Here is a 23,570-nt window from a genome sequence, read left to right on the forward strand (position 1 = left end):
AGGCTTGTGCACATGTGCTACTTTTCCACCCAGCTATTGTCTAGAATTAGTCTGTTGCACGTCAGTTGGGCGTTTGAACGTGTGACAATCCAACAGGCGGTTAAACTCAAACAACGCAGTATGCAAATTAGTTGCTTGTTCAGCTGGTTGGTGAGTGGAAAATATAAATCGTGCAATTGCTTAGTTGTTGGGTTGGTCACGTGTAAAAGTTGCATGGGTGTACGAGCCTTAACCTAATTAGCGGTAACCCAGAGTCAGGCTCATGCTGGGAATCTGCAGCTCAGAGTGGGAACCACAAGCCTTTTTGATTCCATTGACCAAAAGGATACCTTAGTCCTATCTGAAATTTCAAAATGGTGCCCTGTGTGTGTGTACGTGGGGAGGGGGGGGGGGGGTTGCGCATAGGCTTACCGCACCTCCCGTGACCTGGCGTCTTGCTCAGTTTGCCTGGTAATCCTCACGTTGCCTACTTCCTGGTCAGCGCCCTTCGACACCCGAACATACTGCGCTGTGCAGTATGTCCTATTGGTCTGCCTGTGACTGCGCTCGGCAGGGACTAGTGTACTGTACCCGCTCACTCCAGCATCATGACATAACCCGACACACACGCGCTCCAACCCAGAGGCAGCCCAATAGGATATACAGCTCATGCGCAGCGCAGTATGTCCGGCCGACCATGACAGTCAGGAAGTAGGCAACGGGAGGATTACCGGGCAAGCGGAGCAAGGAGCTGGAGGTGCGGTAATACTATGCGCACTCCCCCCCCCCCCCCCCCCACACACACACACACTGGGTCATTTTCAAATTTCAGGTAGGACTAAGGTATCCTTTAAGTTCTGTTTTAATTTACTACTGAACAAACAGCATAAGTAATGCTGACTTGTATGTACTTCCCTTGGTCCTGGTTTCCACATTTGGCAGTGGCAGAGAGCACCACCAAATGTTAGTCTATGGAAGCCAGTTCTACAGTCCTGGTAGTGGGGCTTTGTTCCATGTGCACAAAAAAGGGCCTATTTTCTGCAACAAAAGGCAGTGGTAAGCCAACATATTGACGGATCCTGTGTATTCAGTCTGTTCATTACATGTCTGTTTGCAACAGATCTGATGTGTCCGTTGTGGTGAGCGGAACACACTCTTTTTCAGTACAAGATAACATCGGACGAAAGTCAGATATGCATAATAGGCAATGCTATACATGTCCGATGCAATGGACACACCCCAAATTCTAGGACAGGGATGTCAAAATCCAGTCCTCAAGGGCCATATGCCAGTGTTTAGGATGGACTGAGAATTGGAGACATTTGTTCTACCTGATGAACCACACTTTCCTAATTCAGGCGCATCAATTTTAGGGACCACAATCACAAAATAATAGATTTTTAAGCCCTTGCTCACCGCTCCACGCCAATTGGCGTGAACGCGGCAGCAGCCCTAGGACCACTCCACGCCAATTGGCGTGAGGTCCTGGAGGCGGGATTTTTAATGAGATTGCGCACGCCAATGCACGTGCTTCTCCGCTTGGGTGACAGAGCTCCGCTCTGTCATCAGTCTCCCACTAGGAGACTGTTAGACAGCGAAACTGCCATCTATTTACTCTGTACAACGCTGCGATCTACAGCAGCGCTGTACTGGGGACAGCTGTGTGACACGGCTGTCCCCCTGTGCGGCTAAAAAGCGATCCGCTGTCATAGGCTGAAGCCTATGACAGCCGATTGTGCTGATTTGCTGGCGGGGGGGAGGAAGGGAGGGTCAGTTACAAAAATAATTTAAAAAAGGGGAAATTTATTATATAATGAAACAAATATTTGTAAAAAAATTAAAATAAATAAACATTGGGGGAGTGATTACAGCCCACCAACAGAAAGCTCTGTGGCCTATGGTCCTTAAGTGGTTCTCAAACAGTATTTACCACATATACTTTTATTTTAAATTGTTGTATTGTATACATGTGATTAAAGTACACCTGAGATAAAAGAAAGAAGACTTTTATACATACCTGGGGCTTCCTCGAGCCTCCTTTGGACTGATTGGTCCCTTGCCATCCTCCTACGCCTCCTGGATCCTCCGCTTTGGCTCCTGGTAATCCGGCCAGTTGGAGTGTAGTGCGCATGCACGGCCCGGCAGACTGCACAATGCTCCCGGCTACATGTCCCGACTGCACCAACTGGCCGAATTACCGGAAGCTGTAGCGAAGGGTCTAGGAGGAGAAGGAGGACGGCGAGGGACTGATCGACCTGAATGGGGTTGGAGGAAGCCCCAGGTATGTAAAAATGTCTTCTTTACTTTCATCTCAGGTTGCAGTCACAAAACTGACACTGACAGACTTGTGTGAAATCCGATAAATCACCTAATAGGCAGATGGATTATTTACATTTGTAGTTTTTTATTTGTCTATATATACTGTACCTATCTACCTCATATATAACAAAAATGGCGGCAGAGGCTGTTAACAGCTACAGGGCTTTGCTAAACTTATTTTAAATTATTAAGGGATTTAATATTATATTAATAACGTGTAAAAATGTTGTTTTTTTGAAAAATAATGAAAAATGCAATATAAAATGGTTCCGGGTAAGTCATTGCCAGGCCACATGGTCATACTAAAAATACAACGGGTGTTCAATGTCCATAGCCTCAAATAGATAGAAAACTGAGCATTTTTATTTTTCAAGATAAAATGACACACAGATGATTGACACTTGAAATTTTGACAGACAGAAATTAATATACAACACACTATAAAATGTCACCCTAATCACATCACACTTCTCCAGTGTTGGGATATGGACCTCTGGATCACCTCTCGTACAGCTGCTTGTGTCCTCTGTTTGATAGACTATGTGCGCAGGTGAAATCGGAAAGCAATGTTATGTTTTAACAGACAGTAAAATAGGTTGACACGTGGGGACTTCCCTGTGGACGTGTCAGAGCCTTAATGTATTCTGTGATTCTTAAATAATACAGATGATTCCTCTGCGCTGAGTTGTCTGACATTTGGTTGAGTTTTCTCAGTCCTTCATGGCTGATATGCTGAAAGTGGGCCTGAATTAAAAAATGAAATACCACTTACATAAAATGTGATAAATATTAGTACTATATGGCTCCGTTTTGGGGCCCAGACCAAAACTGGAACCACGGATAACAATGTTAAAAATAGCAGCCGTCGTCACTCACTTAAAAAAAACGGATCCGGGGGAACGGAGAGTCCGGACTTGGTTGGGACTTCACGGACCCCGGATGGGACTTCACGGAGCCCGGATACACGGAGGGGTAGTGGCAGGCAATGTAAAAATGGATCTTTCTCTACACGGACACAGAAACTGAGGGAGATCCAGATTGCCTACTAACTGCCTACTAACTGCTCCTCCCTTAATGACATGTTGTCCCCAGGTAGGCTGGAGGGGGAAGCAGGCAAGAAGGGGGGCAGCAGCCCCTTCCCCACTCCCCCTCCAGCTAGTGTTTATTTAAATGTATCAATATCAGTGAGCGGGGAACTTACTCACTTTCTTGTGTTCCTCCGCTCAACACGTCACTTCCTGTAATGCCGCCCACTGAAGTACAGAGGGCCGCATTGCAGGAAGTGACGCATCGAGCTGTGAAATGTAAGGAAGCTAGAGAGCTGGAGGGGGAGAGAGAAAGGGGTGTCCCAGGTGAGGGCCCTCCACGCCGATATGCCCTCTGCCCCCCTTCCTGCCTGCTACCCCCTCCAGCATGGCAGCCCTCCCACCCACGGCCACTGATTTTAAACGGACTGGAAACGTGCTGGATCCGTTTTTTTTAATACTAACGTTCCGTTTTTTTTAAAAAGTAGAGCACTGACTGCGGATTGCGTTCTGCAACCGCATGTAGTGTGGACCGAGCCAAGTATTATTTTACTTTTCGGATGTTTTCATTTTTGTGTCTGCTACCTGACATATGCTGGCTGGCATACATGTCAATTGCCAGTCAGCTTCTTCCTCTAGCCCCTCCCTCCTGAATATGCTTATTAGCTGCGGGAGTCTTCATCGGCGCAAGTGTTTTTCTCCCGGTGACACTGCGTTATCCTTAGCATTATTATCTTTTATAAGAACAAAATGTATCCAGGAATGGAGCTACAGAAGGGTATTTGAATACCACTATGAGCTGTCCAGGGCACTGTCATGTGTCTGCACCCTGTGTCTCCCCCGGGATCCCCCCACCTTCCTTTCAGGAAGAGAGGGAGAGAGAGGCTTAGCAGCTCCCAGCATGACTAGCACTGAACCTGGGCCCCAGAAACATGTCACGGGGAGGGTGGCTAAATATATAAATAAAGGAAAAGATGCCTTATTATTACATTTTTTTTTTTTTTAGAAAGAACTGAAATACATCAATAAATATAAATACAAATGTAAATAGGGCAGCAATGGGAGTAAATGTTAAAGAGAACCCGAGGTGGTTAAAGAGAACCCGAGGGAGTACTTCCTGGGTCGCGGCTTAGCTTCCGATTGGAGGAAGCTTACAGAGGCGGGGAGGCAATGCAGTGGAGGAGGCGGGGGAGACAATGCGGGGGGATGCAGAAGTGCAGAGATTGACAAATGCCAGGTAAATAGCAGGCTAGCAACTAGCAGATTGTCGCTAGCCTGGCGCTATTTTCAGGGTGGGACAGCAGAGTCCAGGTGGGAAATGGCAGTGACCAGAAGGAAATAGAGGCATGTCATTGTGCATAGAACATGCCTCTGTGTTCTATCTATTATCTTTAGTAAAAACCACCTCGGGTTCTCTTTAAATGTATTTCCAGTGTACCTGAGATGTCAGACTAAAAAGATTTGATACCCCGGGGCTTCTTCCACCCCCCATGTGCACCAATGCATCCCTTACCGTCCTCCTGAGTGATTCCGTTCAGCCGCAGTCAGGGTCCCAATGAGGCTTCCCCCATCCCTATAGCTGCAGGCAATCCAGCGCTGGCTCTCCCGAAGCCTCCCGGGAATCCTCCCCCGACAAGCCTGACAAGGCTTGATTTATTTACCAATCCGGGATCCAGCACAGACGCACTAGCGGCTCTCCCTTCCGGCTAGGCGTAAATAGCTGAGCCCGATCGTATTCACTCTACTGCGCAGGCGCAAAAGGTCTCACGCCTGCGCAGTAGAGGAGAGCAATCGGGTTTTCCGCCTTGCCCGAATGAAAAGCCGCTAGCACGCCTGTGCAGGATGGCGGAGAGGTAAATATTTACATCGCCATACTTCAGGTGACCTGGGCACTTAGCTGAGGCTTAAGAGGATGGGGGAAGCCTCATATGGATCCAGAGGCTTCTCCTTCCCGAGGTAAGTATCCCCCAGAGGGTTATTTTTCTATTACAGGATTTTTTTATATAGAGTACCTGCTCTAATGCTGCTTTGGGTCTCCTCTAATCTTCATGACAGCTACACGCTCTATCACGGCAGGTTCTGGACTTTTTGCTGCCTGAACAAACTTGTCAGGATGCAAACCAACACTACCTTTCCTGCACATAGACTCACAGCAGGCAAGCTCTGTGAGTTAGGTAGAAGCAGCAGAGCAGAGGGAGGGACTGAAAAAGATCGTCTGAACGTTGAGCTGATGCTGCCCCCTAAAGTCTGCTGCCCTAACTCGCGTGATTCAGTCGGCTTCATGGTGGGGACGGCCTTTTGCTCTATGCTGCATACCTCTGGCACCAAATGCCCGTCACGTGATCGGTAGCTGGAGTATGGGAGCACAGAGTGAGCAGCTGCTGGGAAGAAAAGAAGAGAACCAATGCAGCGCTGGAGCAGGTAAATAGTACACTCTGCTCCTCTGCGCTGGGCCTTGAGTTTGACACCTCTGGACTGTGGCCAATTTTTTTTTTTTTTTGGGGGGGGGGGAGCAATTAAGTTACCTGTATGTTTTTGGAATATCAGTGGAAATCAGAGTGCAAGAAAGAAGCCCATGCTAACACTATGAGAATATACCTGTAGATAGTGGTGGCCCAGATTTGAACCTGGGACTCCAGCGTCACCAAGCAAGGGTTCTATCGTGACAATGCCATCCACTAACAACTGTACCCCTTATATGGGAATATGATCTATATACTTTTTTCTCTTTATTTGCCTAAAATTCTGTTTGATTTGAATAATAATTTAGGTTTACACTAAACCTATTCCCAGAGTCTGCACACAAATTATCAAAATTATACACAGTTCTTTTTGGTCTTTTAGAGAATTACATTTTTAATTTGACAGAGTGGACTGTTTCAAAGGGGGGTAATGTGGTTCCAGTGAAAGGCCTGTAGGGATCAATGCTAACGGAACAGTCAAAGTGAACCACAGCCAGTGCCGCAGGTTGTTGAGGAGTGGAGGACCAGGTTTGCTTTGTAAACATTAGCATGTGTCTATGTAAAGAGTCAAGTGCTCCTCACATCTCCTGAGCATTGTGCTGGGAGAGCAACCTATAGCAGCACAGCCTATAATCTTCCACTAGAAAGGACCAGCTGTGCGTGTCACTCAAGGCTTTGTACTGCCGGCGGTGTTTAGGCTTTAACTGAGTCACTTATTAGGAATGCTGTTCGGATATACAGTGTGGTCTCGGATGAATTCTCTCTTAATTGCAATGGTTACACACAAGCAGGACTTTGCTTCCTAGTCTCTTATCTCCTTCTCAGTTAATTAACTTGAGTATAGCAAAACCCAAAATCTAAAGAAATAATTGATTAATTATAACCCTTGACTATCTGCTGATGACATGTGGCTACCTTCTGTTTTCAAGTGCAGTTGTCACCTAATACAAAAATGGAAAATATCTTGACAGTAGAACAGCCTTAAGCTGGTCATGTTGATTGAATCTGCCGGTGATCTATTGACCCCCAACACATTTGATAAACCTCCCATTGATCGTGGGCTTTTTAATGACTGACAGGGTGATGGAGCACAGTGTACATTTATATTGAGCAGGTAAGTGGGGGGAACTGGGGGATCAAAGGCAGCACAGCTACTCTTATCGAGCAATACATTGCTAGCATGATCTCAGGGACGGATCTAGGGGGGGGGGGGGGGGGCAGGCGGGTCTCTTGCCCCAGGTGCAGTTTGTTGAATTCTTAAAAAGGCAGCAAAATTTGGATGGGGAATGGCAGTTTAGGCGCCAAAACCTGACCTTGCCCCAGGCGCAACTTGGTCTAGATCCGTCCCTGCAGGATCTGACTGCATCCCAGTGGAGCATGGTGGTAGTACCTTTTGGGGAGTGACAGATGAGTTGCCTAATCAGGCTGTACTTTACTGTGCTCTGTCCATTGCTCCTCCATCTTTCCCCCACCATCACACACCTTTGAGTCCCATTTTGGTACCCTCTGTGATGTGGTACACTCTTGTTTCAGGTTGTGACAAGCTAGGATGCCTGTTACGTGGGTGTGGGTGGGATCAGTCAACAAGTAAACAGAGAGGACACTTCCAGGACCGCAGGAAGATAAGAATCTAAGAGTCCAGGTGGTGCTCCATAACTCTCCAGCTGACAAACTAGCCCCCTTACTTTTCCAAGTGTTCTTGTATTTTCAAAACCTGATAAATTAGATCTCAGTATTTGATACCAGCTGGGAAACAACCTGGTGATGTACAATTGGGGTTGAGTAGATCCGCCCAACGGACCGCTCAAGGGGATCCCCGCCTGCTTATTACATGCCTGATTGTTGGCCGAAGCTGTTGTTATCAGCCATCTCAGCTGATTTAAGGCGTATGTACAAGGCTTAGGGCCTGTTTCCACTACACGCAGATTCTGCATGCAGAAAACTGACTCCAATGAATGCCTATGGGCCTGTTTCCACTGAACGCGATTTTTCTGATGCAGATTTCCCATAGGCATTCATTGGAGTCAGTTTTCTGCATGCAGAATCTGCGTGTAGTGGAAACAGGCCCTTAAGCCAGTAAAGGAGAGGTAAAATCATGAGTTAAGTTAGATAAGGAGAGATAAGTTGGGGTTGATGCAGAAAAGGCCAATAACATTGCACACCACATGACAATGTTACCGGCCTGTACTAAACCTAGTAGCGCTTGTGGCGCCGATAGCGCAAGAGCGTTACCATAGTAACATGCACAAACAGTATACGCGCAGTATGGCAGTAATGTAGTGGGCGCTATGCTACCCCTGTACCGCCCGTATACGGTTTATGCACGTTGCTATGGTAATGGCAATGTTATTGGACTTTTCTGCATCAACCCCCTAGTGAGTTAATGAGTAAGGTAAGATAATTCAACAAAAAAGCATTGTGGATCAGCCCCAATGTCCCTAGCAGCAGAGTGTATGTTTATGTGCCAGGCTGGTTTCCATAGTAGTTTCCTGAGTGCTGCCCTTCTGCTGTCAGTTATACCACAGAGACTCCCTACATGTTTCTTAACATAATTGCATCTGATAAGGGGCAGTGCTTCTCTATAATCCAATCAGCAAGAACACATGAGTGATGCTGAGCCGAGATTATACTTACCTGATATTGCAAGATTTTTAAATGTTAATGTATCAGTCTCATGAGCATTTGCATATACAGAGCCATTCATTTAAATACTCTTTCTTCCCTGGGCATCAGAAGCTTAATGTGCTTCACAACAGCAAAAGAACAATTACTCCATTCTCTTTCTCTTTGTTTATAAATTGAAAGTTACAGAAAAATCCCAGAGCATCCCGTATGATATCAAGTATTCCAAAATCAGTGTTGACATGCCCAATTATAATACACCTGTCAAACATGCCTCAGCAGCCAAGTCTCCTGCTTTCATTAATAGATATTTTCCCCACATCGATGTATTTAGACTTGGCACCAAATCCTGCAAAGTACAAGCGGATGAGTTTTAGTTTTATAAACTGAAAGGTTTAGGTCTCCATCAGAAGTTTTTGTTAAAAAAATTCCATAACTTTTTTTTTTTATTTTGTAAGCTGCTTGATTAGCTCATGTTAAATAAGAAGTTTTAAATCAGGATGATACCATTTATTGGCTAACTAATAATGAATAAGAATAAGCAAGCTTTCGGCCTTTCAGCTCGGGCTTACATTCTGTTAGTTTGCAGGCTGGTCGTAGAGACAGCAATATACATGCAACATCAAAAGGGAAAACAGATTTTTTTCAAGCATAAATACATGTCATTATTTATGTTTCTCCCATGTACATAACATTTGGGCATAATGCCCCAATGTTATGTACGTGGGAGAAACTGGACAAACTCTGCCCAAACGTATGAATGGACACAGGCACACTATTAACAATACCAAATCTGAACTCCCAGTTGCTACACACTTTCGTTCCAACGGACACAGCATGGATGATCTTCGTGTCACTGCCCTGAAGGGTGGCTTCAAAATGTCAAACGATCGATTAATAGCAGAAACAAAATTTATAAATTGGTTCAAAGCTGTGGGCAAGGGCTTGAATAAGGACAAAAACTTGTCAGAGTGCGACCGTCTCCAGTTGACCTGGATATCCGAGTGGAGTTGGAGTTATACATCTCCATCTGCCTGCTGTGGTTGGCTGCCCTTCTGCAACCCACCCTGACATCCAACCACCACCCATTCTTTTCTGAATTGGCGTGATGTACTGCACCATTTGGGCTCCTGTTGTCTCTGTTTTTTCCTTTCAGGATGCAGCTTTTTACACCCAACTACCACATACCTTCTCTGGTATACACACTAAATGAGTGTCACTTGCTAGGATTGTGCTAGGATTGAGCTCTATCTTTGGTGGAGGATCAGTGTACTATAGCTGAGGAACACAGTTTATATGGAAGAGATATGGCTACACAGTGGACAGGACCATTAAACTCCTACTGAGGGGTGGAGTAAGGTGGTGAAGAATGCGGTTTATCACTTGGGCTTCATTGTCACTAAAGCTCCTGTAGAAAACCCAAGTAGCCCGGGGTGGCCCAAAACTAATAAGAAGTTCCTGTGTGTCAGATCTTTAGGAGATGACAGCTGTACACAGTGGCGTAGCAGTAAGGGGTGCAGAGTAAACATAGAAAAACAGCAGTTTGCAAATTTTTGCAAATTTTGGAGCACACTAAAGCCAAAATTTAGTCTTGTGTATTGGATAAACTATTGCTTAATGAATAATAAACTATTATTAATGAATATTGGTATTGTTACCGCTATTCTTCTATTACCTATTGTAACCTAACTCTCACATTAACCCACCCCTACCTATACCTAACAGTACCATGGGCCATAATTACACATCTAGCGAAATCATGTAATTATTCTCTATGGGGTACCAAAATTGTTGTGAGTTTGGGCCACAATTATTTGTATTGACCCCCTCCTCCCCTACAAGTGTGGTGACCATTCCCCTGCTCAAGAACAATTTCTGCCACCATTTCCCACCCTAAGTATATAACTACCCCCCCCCCCCCCCCACCACCACCACCACCACCACCACTACCCACTTAACACAAGCTAGCTTAACCCCCTATGCAATACTTCCTTGTTCTGGTTGTAGAAGTAGGAAGAATACAGTCATGTGAAACACAAGTAAGTGAACTCCCCCTGACTCTGTCCTCAGTTTCAGTGCTGAATGCTGCTGAAGGTAGGTTTTGAGGGGAACTCGGAATGATTTTTCGAATTTGGACACCAACGAATTTGAACACCAGTATAACAATCCCTGGAACTTGGGTTGTGGCCAGCAGCTGCAGCCTGAGGCTCTGTTCACACTGTACCGCCTCAAACCTTTCCAACCTAACCAATGCCTTTGCATTGACCGTTTCATAAATATTGTTTTGCGGTTCTGTGCCCTGTGCCACGATGCAACCCTGCACATTTCTCCAAGTAGCAGAAAGTGTTATTAAACAGGATGAATGGCATGTCTTTGGAGCAGACCACAACAGAGTGTGCACTGGAGACACCTTGCATTGTGCTGACTGTATAGGTCAGAGCATCTTAGATATGCAAACTGACCCATCATTTATCAGTCTTTCCCTGGGTTTCTAAATCTACTTTGGGATGGCTTGATATTTATTCCCGTTTGGCTGGGCTGAGCTGCTGCTTGGAGAGAGATGTCTGCAGCCTCCTACCACACCGATCAGTTCAAAGGCTGACTTGGCTGAGCATTTGTCTGCACCCTGTAAACCGTCAAGGGTGACTGCACTGCGGCTGCTCTGCACGCTGAGAGGAGTAAATAAATTCACCTGTTCTTAGCGAGATTTAACCTCTTGCGCTCTGTGGCATCTGTGGCACACTGAAGCAGTTCAGTTCCTGAGGCTGCACAGATACAATTTCACATGCACAGCTAGGAGGGAATAGCCCGGCTATGGAACATCTCCAAGTATGTGTGTTTATGATAATGAGAATCATTGACAAAAGCCCTGTCAATATCAGTGGTTTTATTTTGTAAAATGCTTGTCTTAAACCTGGTCAATTCAAACTCATCAAACTCATCCCAGCAACCCCATTGTAAGGTGGCCATACATGAGGCAACTTGGCGGCCGATCGAACACCAGTTTCGATTAATATAATTGGATGGAAGAGCCCGATTGACGATGCGACTCATTTCAGGCCGAAATTGGATGCATGTATCGATCAGACACCCTGCAAGATGTAGGGCCGACATGCTTGATCAGGTGTGCAACGGTCACCGAGTGCGACATCTGGCCGAGCGATGAATGCGATGGAACCCCTGGCACTGTCCCCCTAGTGTAAAATGTGCCCCCCCCTCCCCCAGTGCCCCGTGAAGTATACTTTACCTATCGGTGTCCACTGCTGGCTTTGTCTCCTCACTGTCTCCCAAACACACGCCCCACGTGGTTGCCAGAATAACGTGGGCATTTGTGACATCGGACACGCACCTACGTTACGCCAGCATTCATGTGGGGCGTGTGTATGGGAGACAATGCAGAGATTTTTTACGAGACTACAAGGTCTTTTTGAAATTTTCTCCCTTGTTTCCACTGTTCTCCTGAACATACCCTGCAAATTTGGTGACTCTAGTATGCATATGAGCTTTGCTATTAATCCCTAAAGTTGGCGGCTGTAGACTTCAATGTTAAAGGACAACCAAAGTGAGAGCCATATTTATTTCCTGTTAAACAATACTAGTTGCCTGGCTTCCTGCTGATCTATTTGGCTGCAGTAATATCTGAATCTAACACCTGAAACAAGTCAGATCTGACAATAATGTCAGAAACACCTGATCTGCCTATGCTTGTTCAGGGTTTAGAGCTAAAAGTATTAGAGGCAGAGGATTAGCAGGATAGCTAGGCAACTAGTACTGCTTAAAATTGAATAAATATGGCAGCCTCCAAACACCTCACCTCAGGTTCCCTTTAACCACTTCGCATCCAGACCCTGTTTCCCACTTATGGACCAGAGCAGTTTTGACAGTTTAGCTATGTCCTTATTTAATCAGAAATAACTTTATCCCTACTTATGACACAGAAATTAAATATATATTGATTTTTTTCAAGACAAACTAGGCTTTCATTGTATGCCATTTCTTCCCTCGAACAATTTTGTTTTTTTATGAAATTGAATGGGAAAACAAGGAAAAAAATAAAAAAAAACACATTATTTCTCAATTTTACCAATTCCAGTTTAAAAATAAAAATAGCTATGGTAGATAAGAAACACAAATTTTGTTTGGCTATTCTTACCGCTTATCACAAAACTTAGAATATGTTCCTGTCACAACTTATGGTGAAGATATTTGATTCTAAATAATGCTACAGAATGTATTTTTCACTATGAACTGAGAAAATAAAAGTATTTTTAATGGTAAAAATCAATCTCATTAGCTCAGGAAACATATATTCCCTCCCATTCACCAATTAGTGCTGCATCAGATAGGAATGTGCACAGGAGGAAGCCCAATCCTGCACAGCACTGCTTCTGCTACTAGGGGTATATCTACCGACTCGTGGCTTAGATGAAGTCACAGAGGACGTAGATATACTGTACTGTAGTGGTGGATAAAGTGGTTAAATGTGAGTGCAAATTTTTGGGAATGTGAACAGACGAACGAAAATTCGGGAAACATTTGTGTTTACTGCTAGCGGTCGTAACTGTTTGCTGGTGAACATGTTCATCTATCCATGTCCCTTACCTTAGGGATCGAATCCTAATCCCTGCAAGTAATATTCTTGCCTGTATATGCATCTTTACCTGCAGTCAGTGCACAGCGCTAATGTGAATGAGCCCTTATATTGGGGCTGCCAGCATTTTACAACTGGGCTACAATTAGTAATAAAGAAGTATTACTGATCAAACATTTTAAAGAGGGATTGTCAGCCACAAAATATAATTCCATTTACATACTGCTTCGTGTTTATTTTGCAGCCTGGAACCTCACCCTGTTTTGCAAGCATTGCAATCTAATCAGAAAAGTTTCTGCTGTAATACATTTTATCTGTCAGACTGGCTCTATTTGGTACATTGCCGACGAGAAGGAAGCTTGTCATCTCCCCTCCCACATTCCTGCTCCTCACTGATTGGCTGAGGGCAGTTCAGTGTGATACGAGGCAGAAATCTGATCTTGCTGTGCTCACATGTTTACAAAGCAAGCTAGCTAGAGCAGATTCTAGGACGAAAAAAAAATAGTAAGTGCCCTTTTATATTTAATGCGTTGGTGTGCGTTAGACATGTTAGTATGCGTTGGTATGCGTTTTTTTTCCACAGCAGTGCATTGTGAAAAAGATTTCAGTTAAACCGCGTATAGTGGGAGCTGTGCCTTAGGAAAACATGGACATTACTTTGAAAATCAGTTTTCTTTCAGTTATAACTGAGAGAAACTGATAAAGTGTAAAAGGAGCCTAAGGGCCTGTACACACTAAAAAACGCAAGCAAAATCGCAAGCACATGCGTTTTTAAAATCGCAAGTGCATGTAGTTTTAAAAACGCATCGTTTGCGTTTTTATTGTAATTGCTGATTGGCTAAAGAATCCTTTGTTTTTTTTCTAGTTTACATTTCAACAGGAATCAGGAAATTGCAGAGTCTTCTGGGATACTGACTTCTGAAAAACGCAGGCAAAAACGCAAGCGCATGCTTTTTCAAGCGCTGCGCTTTTTTAAGCGCAGCAGGCACTGCGATTGCGTTTTTCTAAAAACGCATCGCACCAGTGTGTACAAGTCATCACGATTTTCATTATTTTTCAAACGACCTTGCGATTTTAAAAGCGCATGCGTTTTTAAAAACGCAGCGCAAGCGCAGCAGTGTGTACAGACCTTAAGGGAGGAATTTAACCACTTCAGGATGAACCCAATTTTTATATATCAGCACTGCTCCCATTCATTCGCCAAAAACGTTATTACTACTAATCACACCTTAATGATCTATATATTGTTTTGTTTTTTTTTCAGGACAAATTAGGATTTTAGTGTGTGATTATTTTATTTAGTAATTACCTTATTTTCAATGCATTTTAAAGGAAACAGAAGGGGAAAAAATGAAAAACACACTATTTCTCCATTTACATCTATTATAGCTTTACAATAAACAGTGCTAACTATAAGTTAAACCCACAAATTGTATTTGCTTAACCATCCTGGTTATAGCACCGTTTAAATTATGTTGCTATGTTTTTTGCTTTCTCATTGTACACTATTGATGATTATAAGACCTTATTTGCAAAGATAATCGTAATATACCCTCATGGCATACATATTTAAGAAGCCAAGTTCCTAAGGTAACAGTATATGTTGTTTCTTTCATATTCTGTCACTTTGTTTTAATTTATTTTTGTACAGAATATGCAAAAATGTAATTGCCTTTGATTCAGTTTGTGACTAAAAAGAATACACAAGACATGGACCTCAACCCTAAAACTCTCTAAACTCTATTTCACTACTTACCATGGTTTAAATGTTACCATGTCTCTTGTAGTTTTGCTAAAACTTTCCCAAATTCCCTAAAACTTTCCCAAATTTGATCCTAATTTTGAAAATGACTTTTTTATGTTGGAATGAGTTTGTCCGTACTTATTTTTTATGTGATGTGTGTCCAAGCTTTATGACCCACCAAAATGTATTCTACAACTCATCATGGTTAAAATGATATTACATGTGCCTCATTTAGTAACAAACTGGTGGTGCACTGTCCACAAATTCACTGGACGTTTATAAATGTCCAGTTGTCATTAAGTGGTTAAAGCAGCAGGGTCAGCCATACTATGCCAGAAAAAAAACACATACATAATTAGATACATACTTGCTCTACTTACATAACAGATGTATTGTACTGTCCACATTTTGATTCCATTGAATTTTATATAGTAAAGAAAGAGAATTCTGTTCCTGGCATTTTGGTCCCGCTGACTGAATCCAATACTGATTTAACCACAACTAAGTGGAAGTACACTAACTTTAAATAGGTTTGCAGACCTGTACTGTTCTGGCTCACCAAACCCAGGTAGTCATTTCACAGAAGCAGATATGCCAGTGAAAAAGACTGGCACTAATAACCAGGTCTGCAGGTTGGACTGTCTGTATTTACTTTACGTAGAGAACTCTTTACACAGCTGAGCATCAAATTACCTCTCCGTAAATTGCAAGGGATGCCCCTGTGCCCTCAGGAAAGCCCAGTTAATAAAAAGGCCTCAGCCGAGATTTCTGAGCAATGCTTTTGTATATATTTATACAAGGTAATAAAATCTTCTTAGAGCACCTATTTTCCAGTGTAAACAAACGCAATTAACGTGTGCTGGAAACTAATAAGCCTCGGAATAGAGAGGAAAACCATGGACATCACTCTAAAGGTGGCCACACACGATACAATTTTTTAAATATCTGTTCAATTTAAGAATTGCAATCAATTTTTCTGACTGATTGTAACATTTCAAAAATATGACCAATGTACCACACACCTATGTTACATTTTTTCCCCAATCATCTAGGGTGTGCATATTAATAAATTGGCAATCTAACACACACCATACAATCTTTAAAAAGGTTGAAGAAAAATATCTGGCATTCCGGATCGATAAATATCGAAGAAAGCGGGAAATCCGATCGAATGAATAAAAAGATTTCGATTTTTTCGGGAGATCCGATCGTTTTTATCGAATTACCGTAAACTCGGATCATTGTGTGTGGCCACCTTAAAGCTTTTTTTCATTCGACTGAAAAATCCGATCGGATTTCCCGTTTTCTTCGCTTTTTATCGATCCGGAATGCCAGATATTTTTCTTCAATCTTTCTAAAGATTGTATGGTGTGTGGTAGATTGCCAATTTATTAATATACACACCCTAGCAATTTTCTCTGAGTTTCCAATCATTTTTATCTTAATTGAATTAAAAATTGAACATAGGTGTATGGTACATTGGTCATATTTTTGAATTGTTACAATCAGTCAGAAAAAATTGATTGCAATTCTTAAATTGAACAGATATTTAAAAAAATTGTGTGGCCACCTTAAAAATGGTTATTTTGAAAACGCATGTCGTTGAGTGCACTTCATTACAGCAGGCCAGCCTTCCCTAGCCATGTATAGGAATGGGGAGTAGCGGTAACATTGTGGGATTGGCACAGGGGGTTTGTCAGCTGCAGTGCTAATAGTTGTGGGGGAGGGAAACTTGGTGATGGCCAGCTATGCAACGTTGCTTCTGTATGGGTGAAGCTACTGCATGCAGATTGGGGTGCAGTGGCTCCAACGCAATCCAAGCACTGGTTCAAGAAAGATGCTGGCGATTGACCCAGAAAGTGCTAGGGACCATGTAACCAGTGATACACCAGTGGTTCACCAGTGGTTCTCAATGTGAGCCTGGCTTCAGGGGCATGAAAAGATGATTTGCATATTTGGAAGTGATGCATCATGGGAAACAGCAGTTACTCACGTATAGCTTAATTATTGTAAATACCTTCTGTTTTAAGAAGGCAAATTAAACTTATTGTTGCTTTTTTTTAGTAGGAGGACTGTTCAGTCTCTTTTAGCCCCTTATACTTTTTTAGTGTTCTGAGTCACCATGAGTTTGTTAAAGAGACTCTAACAAAATTTTCAGCCTTATTTCTTCTATCCTATGACTTCCTATACCTGTTCTAATGTGGTTTGGAATACTGCAGCCTTTTCTAGTTGCACTGTCTCTGTAATATATATAATCTTTTCTTTGTCAAGCTTTGTCAACCCAGGGAGGAATGGGCTGCCTCTGTTGTAATGAATACAAGTTATGCACGCCCACTGCAGGCTCTGTGTGCTGATGCAGTTTGTGAGGCTGAATGTATATACACTGTACATGGACACATTGGTACTGCTTCATGCAATTTTGACCAACAAATGGGAAGATTGTGATTTTATATATACAGTGGAGGAAATAATTATTTGACCCCCTCACTGATTTTGTAAGTTTGTCCAATGACAAAGAAATGAAAAGTCTCAGAACAGTATCATTTCAATGGTAGGTTTATTTTAACAGTGGCAGATAGCACATCAAAAGGAAAATCGAAAAAATAACCTTAAATAAAAGATAGCAACTGATTTGCATTTCATTGAGTGAAATAAGTTTTTGAACCCCTACCAACCATTAAAGGGACTCCGAGCTCACGAAAAAAAGAAAAGTTGTACTCACCAGGGGCTTTCTCCAGCCCAGTGCTGGTCGGGAGGTCCCACGCCGGCGTCCTGGCTCCTCTCCTTCTCCCCGCTCCGGTATAGCTGACAGGCCGCAGCCCGGGCGACACTCGGTGGAGTGTCGGGCTGCAGCTTCCGCGTATGACGCGGATTACGTCACACGCCGGCCGCCTCGCGTCATCACGGCGGCCGGCGTGAAAGTACTGCGCATGCGCGCTTTAATCGCGCATGCGCAGTACTTTCACGCCGGCCGCCGTGATGACGCGAGGCGGCCGGCGTGTGACGTAATCCGCGTCATACGCGGAAGCTGCAGCCCGACACTCCACCGAGTGTCGCCCGGGCTGCGGCCTGTCAGCTATACCGGAGCGGGGAGAAGGAGAGGAGCCAGGACGCCGGCGTGGGACCTCCCGACCAGCACTGGGCTGGAGAAAGCCCCTGGTGAGTACAACTTTTCTTTTTTTCGTGAGCTCGGAGTCCCTTTAAGAGTTCTGGCTCCCACAGAGTGGTTAGACACTTCTACTCAATGAGTCACCCTCATTAAGGACACCTGTCTTAACTAGTCACCTGTATAAAAGACACCTGTCCACAGAATCAATCAATCAAGCAGACTCCAAACTCTCCAACATTGGAAAGACCAAAGAGCTGTCCAAGGATGTCAGAGACAAAATTGTAGACCTGCACAAGGCTGGAATGGGCTACAAAACTATTAGCAAGAAGCTGGGAGAGAAGGTGACAACTGTTGGTGCGATTGTTCGAAAATGGAAGGAGCACAAAATGACCATCAATCGACCTTGCTCTGGGGCTCCACGCAAGATCTCACCTCGTGGGGTGTCAATGGTTCTGAGAAAGGTGAAAAAGCATCCTAGAACTACACGGGAGGAGTTAGTGAATGACCTCAAATTAGCAGGGACCACAGTCACCAAGAAAACCATTGGAAACACATTACACCGCAATGGATTAAAATCCTGCAGGGCTCACAAGGTCCCCCTGCTCAAGAAGGCACATGTGCAGGCCCGTCTGAAGTTTGCCAATGAACACCTGAATGATTCTGTGAGTGACTGGGAGAAGGTGCTGTGGTCTGATGAGACCAAAATAGAGCTCTTTGGCATTAACTCAACTCGCTGTGTTTGGAGGAAGAAAAATGCTGCCTATGACCCCCAAAACACCGTCCCCACCGTCAAGCATGGGGGTGAAAACATTTTGCTTTGGGGCTGGTTTTCTGCTAAGGGCTCAGGACAACTTAATCGCATTAACGGGAAAATGGACGGAGCCATGTATCGTGAAATCCTGAACGACAACCTCCTTCCCTCTGCCAGGAAACTGAAAATGGGTCGTGGATGGGTGTTCCAGCACGACAATGACCCAAAACATACAGCAAAGGCAACAAAGGAGTGGCTCAAGAAGAAGCACATTAAGGTCATGGAGTGGCCTAGTCAGTCTCCGGACCTTAATCCAATAGAAAACCTATGGAGGGAGCTCAAGCTCAGAGTTGCACAGAGACAGCCTCGAAACATTATGGATTTAGAGATGATCTGCAAAGAGGAGTGGACCAACATTCCTCCTAAAATGTGTGCAAACTTGGTCATCAATTACAAGAAACGTTTGACCTCTGTGCTTGCAAACAAGGGTTTTTCCACTAAGTATTAAGTCTTTTATTGTTAGAGGGTTCAAAAACTTATTTCACTCAATGAAATGCAAATCAGTTGCTATCTTTTATTTAAGGTTATAGTTACATAGTTACATAGTTACATAGTTATTTTGGTTGAAAAAAGACATACGTCCATCGAGTTCAACCAGTATAAAGTACAACACCACCTGCTCCCTCACATATCCCTGTTGATCCAGAGGAAGGCGAAAAAACCCTTACAAGGCATGGTCCAATTAGCCCCTAAAGGGAAAAATTCCTTCCTATATTTTTTCGATTTTCCTTTTGATGTGCTATCTGCCACTGTTAAAATAAACCTACCATTGAAATGATACTGTTCTGAGACTTTTCATTTCTTTGTCATTGGACAAACTTACAAAATCAGTGAGGGGTCAAATAATTATTTCCTCCACTGTGTATATATATATATATATATATATATACCGTATTTTCCGCCGTATAAGACGCACTTTTTCTCCCCAAAAAATGGGGAGAAAAAGTCCCTGCGTCTTATACGGCAAAGGCAGGGAATCCCCGACTTACGGACGCCCGCCGATACAAACCGCCGACCCGACGCCATCGGGTATTCCCTGCCTTGCCGCTGTGAGTCCTCCCCGCTTGCCTCCACCTCCCCCTGTGTCGCCGGGTCACCCCCCCTGTGTCGCCGGGTCCCCCTCTGTGAGAAGCGGCAGCGTCAGAAGCTTACCTCCTCCATCTTGCCCGCGGCGATTGAAGACCTCCGGCTCCTGTGGGCGGCTTCCTCTAGTGCCGGCTTGTAATGACGCGTCATCAATGACGCGTCATTACAAGCCGGCACTAGAGGAAGCCGCCCACAGGTGCCGGAGGCCTTCAGTCGCCGCGGGCAAGATGGAGGAGGTAAGCTTCTGACGCTGCCGCTTCTCACAGAGGGGGGGGACCCGGCGACAGAGGGGGGGACCCAGCGACAGAGGGGGGGACCCAGCTACAGAGGGGGGGGAGGACTCACAGTGGGATACACAGTGAGGAGGGCACTCGGGAGGACACTCGGGGGGCCAGGAGCACTTTGGGAAGACACTTGGGGGGGACAGGAGGACACTTGGGGGGGACAGGAGCACATTTGGGAGGACACTGGGGGACACTTGGGGGGCAGGAGGACACTTGGGGGTACAGGAGGACACTTGGGAGGGACAGGAGGACACTTGGGGAGACAGGACACTTGGGGGGACAGGACACTTGGGGGGACAGGAGGACACTTGGGGGGGACAAGAGCACATTTGGGAGGACACTGGGGGACACTTGGGGGGCAGGAGGACACTTGGGGGTACAGGAGGACACTTGGGGGGGACAGGAGGACACTTGGGGGGACAGGATACTTGGGGGGACAGGACACTTGGGGGGACAGGAGGACACTTGGGAGGACACTTGGGGGGGACAGGAGGACACTTGGGAGGGACAGGAGGACACTTGGGGGTACAGCACTGACACATGGGGGTACAGCACTGACACATGGGGGTACAGGAGGACAACTGGGGGTGACAGGAGGACACCTGGGGGAGACATGGGGACACAGGAGGGCACCATTTGGGGGAGGTCATGTACAAGACGCTCCTGAAATATGGACGCACCAGGTTTAGTTTATATTTTTTTTTCCCTGGTTTTTGCCCTCTAAACCTGGGTGCGTCTTATATGCCGGAGCGTCTTATACGGCGCGAAATACGGTATATATATATATATATATATATATATATATTAGTTTTCCTTTTATTATTGAAGTATCAGCAAGTATTTAATTAAAGTGACACTGAAGCTTAAAAGACGTAAGATTTAATAAATTGTTTGTGTAGTGGGAATAAATAGTGGAACGTTACAGTACTTGCAAAGAAAAATTCTATAACATTGCATCATTCTCTAATATGTGCAGTTTAAAAGTTGCGCTCTGTATTTTATATGATGAAACAGAGCAGGACTAATGATCCCTTTTTTTTTTTTTCTGTCAGAAGAACCTTAAATAAACAAGAAATAGTGAGAGACAGGTTAAGATAAGTGCTTCAGAAAACAGCACTGTAGCCGACCCTAGTTGAAACAGAGAGCTCAAAGATAAGTGCTTCAGAAAACAGCACTGTAGCCGACCGTAGTTGAAACAGAGAGCTCAAAGAAGGTCTTATGCGTAGATAACAACTGAAGTTTCTTAACTCTTCCTGTACTGGAAACAATATGAGGCTCATATCTGTGCTACTAATGTTCTATTTCTTAGCTGTACTACACATACAAATCATTATATCATAAGTTTATTTTCACTTCAGATTCACTTTAACATGTGGGGAATAAAGTAGATGCTGGTTGGCCAGTCGGCCAGTAACATACATCACTTTAAACTGCTGTAAAGCTGTAAGTACCTCCACAAATGCCCTATCTCCATCTAAACTGACAGGTGTGGTAAAGACAGTTAACCCCCCAACCAACAAACGACAGAGGCGCTCAAACCTACTGCTTGACCCACTGAGTTGTGCTCCCATTTTTACCTGAGGAAGCGGGGTCACGCCTGCGAAACGCGTTGCATTTGTGGAGTTGAATAAATTATTTGTCAATTCTGTTTTATCGAGACTCGAGTGAGTTTTCTTTTTTGTAAGAGGGAGGTAAGTCCACCCTAACATCCCCCTCTGCTTTTAAACGGTTTTTAAAACGTTTTACTCTACTCTGGCGCCTCTGTATACCGAGCTTTTGCCAACCAACAAACGCACACTAAAATACCTGTACCTGCCTTACAGGTCTGATCATTTCACAGCGCCTGTAAATTCAATGGAAATACTATCTTATGTGTCACAATCCCTACTGCATAGAGCCAAATTAATCCATGCCATGCACTGATGAGGATCAAACAATCTGAAACAGTCTGAATGCATGTTGGATTATTATGGCTCTGTACAAATTAACAAGATGACACATCATTGCATTCCAGCGGATCTGGAGGTATGTTTGACTTCTAAGGGTACAATGGTTAATTTGCATATATTCAGTAGTGATGCACTGGGAGACATCTCAAGCTCACTCCAACCTGAATTATCGCAAATTCTTTCTGTTTTAAGAAAACAAACTTTTGTTTTTCATAGGATGAGAAGTTTGAGGAAGATTAGGAAATTAAAACAGATAAAGAAGACAGAAAAAAAGACTATAGAACATTGGTGATACTTCCTTGGAATTGGATCTTGTCTTCAGAATTGTACATTTTTTTTTCTTCGTTTTTCTACCTCCCTCCTCTGCTTCTCCTCTTGCAGTTTACTTATCCAATCTTAGATTGAAATTTGCATTTGCGCGGGCCAAAGATTTTATTTTACCTTTGAGGCCCAGCAGGGGATGTTAAAGTGCAGCTTCTGGCACAATCTACAGCTGCGCTACTGGAAGCCTTGCTGCCATCTCATTGACAATAATGTGAGGGATGGTGCAATAAGGTTGGCTGTTCCAAATTAGTTTGTGTGGAAATAGTAGAACAGCAAAGCAATGCTTATCTTTGAGCACATCACTAGTATGATGTACGCAGTTATATGGAAAGCCCGAGTCAGCAATGTTTGTATTCGTACAATAGTGCGGTTTGCCATCTTAAAACAGAAGGTATTTGCGATAATTCAGATTTAAGTGTGTAACTGTGGTCACCCACAATGCACCACTGCTGAGTATGCAAATTATCTCTTTATGCCCCTGAAGCCAGGTTCACGGCCAGAACCGTTGGTGTATAGCAAGCCTATAGCTTTCACTTTTACAAAGCAACATCAACCCAACATGCAGAGAGACTGTTTCGGACTGTTGGTCATCCTCAATTAGTAGGAGGGCTTTTCGGTCTCTTTTGGTCCCCTATACTTTCCTAGTAGTTTTGGGTTACACCAAGCTGCTTGGGTATTCCATTATTTGTATGATAAAAATACATATTTGCATGACTACAGATGTTCTCTTGAAGGCCCTCCTCCTCAGCAGTGCTGAGTGTACGATGAAATGGAGGACCTCCGATGCAACAATTACTTTGTTCTCTGGTTGAACTAGATGGACGTATGTCTTTTTTCATCCCAAATAACTATGCAACTATGTAACGTTGCTGTGTCGAGGATAGTCCTAGGAATGATTACTCAGATAGATAAAGGAAGCAATGAGATGTAGGGACTTGGAGGGGGTTGTGGGACGCCTGCATTTATGGTGCAAGACAAGCATTAACATTCAGTATGTAGCTTAACTGCATCCAAAGTGTTGGAGACAGAAGTGGAATGATCCACAAGGCAATCACAAGCAGCATCTTAGGGCCTGGAGAGAGTCTAGGGGCCTGGAGGATGCTAGCCCTCACCAAATCTTAGTAAAAAAGCCAGGTGACCACTAGCGGTGGGCAAAAATGTCTGTCTTGCCAAAGGCCTCATTATATCATAATCCTTCTCTGGTTGGAAAGCTGCATGTAAGAGTGATCTGTATGCATGTTCTGAAAATCCACAATGTTACTGGT

The 23,570-nt window shown here is 44.1% G+C and overlaps 1 protein-coding gene across 2 annotated transcripts in view; it reads left to right on the forward strand.

Moving 5' to 3' along the window:
• The window catches only part of MPPED2 (metallophosphoesterase domain containing 2), a 308,331-nt gene that overhangs the window by 78,314 nt on the left and 206,447 nt on the right, over positions 1-23,570 (forward strand). The gene's annotated exons all lie outside the window — the stretch shown is intronic.

This window comes from Hyperolius riggenbachi, chromosome 11, assembly GCF_040937935.1.
Source record: "Hyperolius riggenbachi isolate aHypRig1 chromosome 11, aHypRig1.pri, whole genome shotgun sequence".
Taxonomy (NCBI): domain Eukaryota; kingdom Metazoa; phylum Chordata; class Amphibia; order Anura; family Hyperoliidae; genus Hyperolius; species Hyperolius riggenbachi.